The 6,498-nt window shown below is 38.2% G+C and overlaps 1 pseudogene; it reads left to right on the top strand.

Moving 5' to 3' along the window:
• The first annotated feature begins 2,023 nt into the window (after window positions 1–2,023).
• The window catches only part of LOC107751228 (uncharacterized), a 12,260-nt pseudogene continuing 7,785 nt past the window's right edge, over window positions 2,024–6,498 (top strand).

The following is a 6,498-nucleotide window of genomic DNA, read 5'->3' as shown; positions in this document are numbered from 1 at the left end:
TAAAGTAAAAATGGATGATAAATACACCTTTCGTATGGAATTAAATAGCAAGCACTTTGAGTGTCCTGTTCATCATATTTATTTTCATATAAAAGAAACAGAACTGAAATTATATCATCTTTATTAGCTATTATTAGATCTAATATGGATAACACCAAATTTGCTGTTGTTGGCACACTTTGTAGACAAAAAAAAAATGCCTTCACAAAAAAGAAGACAAAGAGAGAAAAAGCGAAGGGAGGCTGCTAAAGGCAGTTCAATATTGCAAACATGAATTCAAAGCTCCAGCAAGACAGCAAACTTGACCCGAGTCGAGTCAGTGGGTAAGATGCACCATCTGGGTGTAAAATGATCATCCGACTGAATCTGATTCAAACCCATGTGAAATAAATAATTGCTCAAGATAAGGGAAAATGACGCAGAAGTACAATGAAAGTATCTATCCTATCCTATCCTATCCAGTCCTATCCAAATTAAAGTATTCCTAGTATTTTAAATGATCAGAATGATTTCCTTTTACAAACAGTCATATTTCTTTTCTTAAAGTTAACTTTACCAACATGAAACCAACCAAATGAAGTTTAAATTTCAATATTTAATTGTTTGCATTTCTGAAACAATAAGTTGAACACTAAAGTTGTAGCCTTCCTAAAAACAGACTAAACAGAGAGTTTGTTGGCCATTAGTGACTAGGGGCCTACAGTTCTTCGTACGTCGCTAACTCAGTTAGCTGGATTTATTTTGGAAAAAATAGCTACTGTTGCTTACCAGTTCAGGCTAATATTTAGCTGAATGATTTGCATGGTTTTATTGCTAAATCACCTATATGTATCATAAGTATTTTTAGACCTGGATAAATTTGCTTTGATGTAACAACCATTACATCTGTTATTACTTTGACAAGCAAAAACAGTTTTTAAAGTAAATGGGTGCCTTCCATTCCGCCCATGTGTTTCTCCTTTCCATAGTCTGGCAGAAATGATGGGTGGTTCCAAAATACATCGTCACATGACAGATGTACAGTTGCCAAGAAACAGGGGGTGGGTCAACTTACCCCACTCTCCCCTACTTCCATTGAAGATGAGGCAGAAGCAGGCTCAGAGAGTGAGGGAGAGCCCACTCTTATCAAAACATCTACAATAATGTCAGTTATTACCGAGTGTGCTGTCTTCTCTTTTAATTGTATATTTGTAACAGCTGGATAATTTGTATTAACAAGCACCCACCCTCATTGTGCCCCTTTTTTTAGTTTGGGGCCACTGCCCCTCAAAATGTCTGTGCAATGCCCTGCTGTCAGGTGCTGGTGCCGGTGCCACCTTATAGAACTTAATGGCACTAGTGCTGGTGTCCTCAAACGTTAGTCTGGAGCCCTACAATGTTTCTCGAAGTCAGAAAAGTCATAACAGTGTTAGAAGAATGTTGTCTGTGGTATATTTTCACTGCAAAAAAATAAGAAATGCCGCAAATATCCTGGAGGGACTGACATGTATATAAAAATAGTGGCATTCATTTTTTTTGTTTGTATGTTCACATTGATGTTAAAATTACATTTTCAGATTTGTGACATTACTTTTTATGTACTGCTAAAACACTGCTGAACACCTTTAGAAGTTGTAGTGATTCTTTCAAAGAAAGCATGTGAAATATATTGGTTACATAATTTTCATTTGTAAATATTTTAAAATATAATTTCAATTGATTTTACACACTTCAAGCAATATCATACCGCATATTGAATATGGCATTATTTAACAAGGTATCGCATATCGCATTTTTCTTCAATATCACACAGCCCTAGTTAGAACTTAATTAAACTAACGACCCACCGTTTGAAAAGCGCTGTATAGTGTCAAGTTTCAGATAGGCTACATGTTACAGTGCACATAACTGTAAGTATCATAATCATGTTCATCTTCATAAAACTGACTGCACAAAGCATAGACTACAGTTTCCTGTGGCCTGATGTTTCACTTCCTAATTCACTCATTGTGTGAGTCTCGTCTCTTCTCTCACACTCGCTGTAATGGAGTTGTTCATCTTCATAGTCTTTCAGCTCCTGGAGGTTCAGTCTTACAGTAAGGGAACTCGGTTGTTTAATGTTAATTAAATACTGTATGTTCACATTTGTAGTGAACAAAGTGTCTTTGTCTAATATTTTTCTACATGTCAATAGTGCTCCATGTGAACCATAATCGTTTAGTCGTAGAATATTTTGTATTTAATCAGCAGTTGTCTTATTCAGATTTTAGAACCCAAATACATATGATTAATATCAGAATATTATTGTGTTTGCACACATAGACCATGAGCAGATGTAATATACACTCAAAACAAAAATGGTGCTAAATAGCACTAATAGTGGTTCATTGGCTTGTAATCATGGGGGAACCACTTGCTATATAGGTGCTAAAGGTGCTACAGCGCCTTTGTCAAATGGTGTTATGTAGAACCATAAGAGGAACCCCATTCTCCTCAGATTTTAGAGATGTTACTCCACTCTCATATGTTTGCTATGAATGGGAATTTACTACAATGGCAAAAGCTGTTTTGAATCACTTTTATGCTTTTCTGAGGTCAAAAAGTCTTGTGTGGGGGCCCTGGAATATTTCCTTATGGGGCGCCTTGGGGGGCAAAAAGGCTGAGAACGTCTCAGGTTACGTATGTAACCCTAGTTCCTCGAGGGAACGAGACGCTGCGTCGGAAAACGCTATTTCATGTGCTTTTGACATTTCTATTTCCTTTTATTTCCCTATGGGACAGACAACACCAAATAAGACTCACAACTGACACACACACAGAGCGCTTGCTGAATGACAAAAAGCTGGCGTTGGTCTCACCGCACGTGCTTTTATAGCTTCCTGGCTGTTCCGCCCCCCGCCGTGACGTCTCGCCCATCTATTGGTCTGATTACACACGAGTTCAGAGCCGGTCACGCTGAAAGGCGTTCCCCTAGCGTTTTCCGACGCAGCTCGAGTTCCTGAAGAGGAACCACGTTATTTTTCAGGAAATACACTGTATTTTAATGTTTTTTAAAATCATTTCCCCAACTAGACTAAGAGAGAGTTAGAGAACCTTTAAAGAACTATACAAGGGCTTAATGGGTTCTATATACGTTAGCGGTGCTATATAGCACCTTAACCACCCCCAAATAACCGCTGAAGAACCTTTTTTTTTGTGTGTGTTGTTTCAGAATCTCCTACTGTAAAAGTATCTCCAGATGTCATAAGAGAGTCCAGCTCAGTGAAGATCAGCTGTGAGACTCCAGCAGATGTTAGAGTGAATCAGTGTTATTTCATCAGAAACAGAGAAGAGAAGAATATAAAAGTCAGTTCATCATGTGAGCTCGAGCTCACTGGTGCTGAAGTGCTCAGATGGGCAGGTGTAAAATCACCTGTATCAATCTACATTAACTGCTTCTACACAACATATGAACGAGGCATCAATAAACCATCATCTGATTCTCCTCCCGCCACAGTGACGGTTCTAGGTGAGATATTTCACTGCTGTTCTTCTGTCTTAGAAACTGTTACTGCTGTGTTTTAAAGTGCCCCTATTATGCCATTTCCAATATTGCCTTTCATGCAGTGTGTAATGTAGCTGTTTGTGAATGTAAACGATCTGCAAAGTTGTAAGTGCACGATAAATAAAGTTATTCGCTGTGTCCGAAATCGCATACTTCCCTACTGTAACCTATAGTAGGCGAAAAACAGTATGTGAGGCGAGAAGTATGTCCGAATTCACAGTATACAAAAATAGTAGACAAAAAGTACCTGGATGACCTACTTTTTCCGCCCGGATTCTGAGGGTGCTTTCACACTTGGTTCGCTTACCTGGTCCTAACCCGAGTTCGATTGCTCCCCTGCATGCTCTAAAGAACTCTGAAGGCGAACAGAAATGAGATATAACGTTACAGCTCTCTGTTTGCAGCGCGTCAGTCACGCTTGTCAGGAAAGTGAGTAAAACACACACAAAAACACACATTTTTATCAAATAATACGTCATTAATAGCGGTTCACTTCCGCGATTTGGTACGATTGCGTTCACATCAGCAGCGAACCGTACCGGAGTTCACATGAACCCTGTAACGCGGGAAGTAGGGGTGCTGAGGGGGCTGCAGCACCCCCTGTCTTCACATGGTTGCAAATGCAACGCCAAGTTTGCGCACCCGAGTTCGGAAGACAGCGTTCACATCATCCAAACGAACCGAACTATGACGTCAGTCGAACCCGCGTGCGCACAAAAAGTGCTAGTGTGAAAGCATCCTGAAATGTGCATTCGATGGACACTTTACAATCCCATGAGGCCACAGGAGAGGATTTATGAATGGCAGTGAAGCTACACAAATGACACTGGTAGGTCATCATGTGACAGTAACAACATGGCAGATGTAGTACGTCCAAGTTTAATTCATTCTACCCATATGAATACTATATAGAACATACTTTTTTAACGGTCCTGAAGTGAATTGAAATTCAAATGTAACTTAGCACCTACTCAGACAGTAAGCCATTTCGGACGCACCAACTGAATCTTAGAACTGCTTTGAACGAATCGTTGGAAAATTAGGTGATATTAAATGCATATTTTGAGAAAATAAAAGCGTTTTTTGGCTTTATAATCCTATTGTAGGAAACTCCCTAAACAATATTAGGAACCTTAAAAATGCCATAATAGGGGCACTTTAATAGCTGCGGATTATTTCTCTTCAGATTCACTTCAGAAACCCTTCATCAGTGTTAGTGATGACCAGCTCAGCATATCATGTGAAATACCACTTTCAGTCAGAGCTGATTTCATCTGTAGTCTCTACACTAAGGACGATGTTCTTCTGTATCAACGTGTCTCTCAGTCTGGAAAGAATCTTTGTATGTTTTATGTAAGTCGTAGTGAACTCTTCACATGACCAGTGAACATCAGACAGCTGATCTGTGTTTATTCACTCAAGACTGAACCTGAGATCAAATCACCACGCAGTGACACATACACCATCAGAGGTGAGTTATTATTGTTATCATCTTTAAAACATGAGCACATTTAATGATTAGAGACACCTGTATAATTATTTAGCCAGTATGATTTATTATGTAGGCAAGTAGTATCAAAGTCCCTTTAAGGCAAGTCATGTCACTCGGCGGCCATCTTTGAACGCCTCTCGGGCATGCAAGTGCAGCTTCTATCTCTGTGAATGGGGAAACATCAAATTCTCCAAAACTCACCAAACTTATGATTAAATTTCGTATTTGAAATCAACTTTATCATTTAGCGATTGGCTCTTTTACTCAGAAGGTGGGGCTTCTTTTGATAGAGTGGCTATATTGCGTGTTGCATTTTCCCCATTCAAAACCTATTGAAAGGGTCTTTATGTAAAAAATCCATCTAGACTTTTTACAGAGATAGTATCATTCTATTTTTCTCATATTGGTTTTGTTGTTACTGACTTTACTTTTTTTTATTGATGAATCTTCCACAAACTATTTTTTATACTTCCAAAAACTATAGAATACCCAAGACATGTCACTTTGGCAAGTGAACAATCTGATGCATATCAATAAAAGTTGACATATCAGAGAGTCAGACTATGTCTAAAAAAGTCTACAGAAACTCATGTCTACCTAAAATGAAATCCATAATATGATGGTGAAAAGAGAAACTGTTCAAATCTGCAAGTTATTTTAATTTTAATATGTTCTTTGTAAGTTCTTATTGGGTCATTCTGTTCTGCATCACCTTCTGGACTTTACAGATATTAATACACTATTGTTAAAGTCAGAAGTATTTTCATTAAAAGTATCCTTTAGAAATGTGCTCTAGTTAAACTAATCATATACCTTATTGATTATGATTTGATTATGATTATAATTTTTTTTAAACAATGGCTATAAAATGAACAGGATGCAAATAAAGAGCCAGTGATTGACAATTAGTTTACATGAGTGTGTCAACCAACTTCTGAAGTGTTGATATTATAATACAGGGCCCGGTTGCATAAATGAAATCCTCTGACATTCTTCTTTACAAATCCTCGTTTTGTACTTCTAATTCGTGACCGTTGTTTTGTTTTGATCTCTCCCCTGCGCTTCCGCGTTCGTCACTTCTGAGCGGGGCATGCGCAAAGCCGACCTCATACGTCATCCACTCGGAGCTGCTTCCGTGTACAACAGTGAGGGCAAGCTAGATTAAAGTGATTATTATGTTTCTCAACGGCTCTGAGTATCCCTTAAAACCCATTAAGTGTTGCATAAAGCCCCTTAACTGTCATTTTCCTAAGGATAACATAAGGGTTGGAAAATGTCACCTTAAGTGTTACACAAAAGTCTTCTACAAGTCATGATCGGACGCTTTATATGTTAAACAGATTTTAATTTACGCATTTATTCACATATAAACATTGATCAAATTACATACAGCACATAATTAGCTCAAACGTGAGTGCGATAACACTCTAGAGCAAATTTATATTCCATAATATTTTATTCCTGTATTTTCCTACATATTACC

This window comes from Sinocyclocheilus rhinocerous, unplaced genomic scaffold, assembly GCF_001515625.1.
Source record: "Sinocyclocheilus rhinocerous isolate Xijiao unplaced genomic scaffold, SAMN03320098_v1.1 scaffold362, whole genome shotgun sequence".
In the NCBI taxonomy this organism is placed as follows: domain Eukaryota; kingdom Metazoa; phylum Chordata; class Actinopteri; order Cypriniformes; family Cyprinidae; genus Sinocyclocheilus; species Sinocyclocheilus rhinocerous.
The sequence above is the reverse complement of the archived record's forward strand: the minus strand, read 5'-3'. Positions and strand labels throughout refer to the sequence as shown.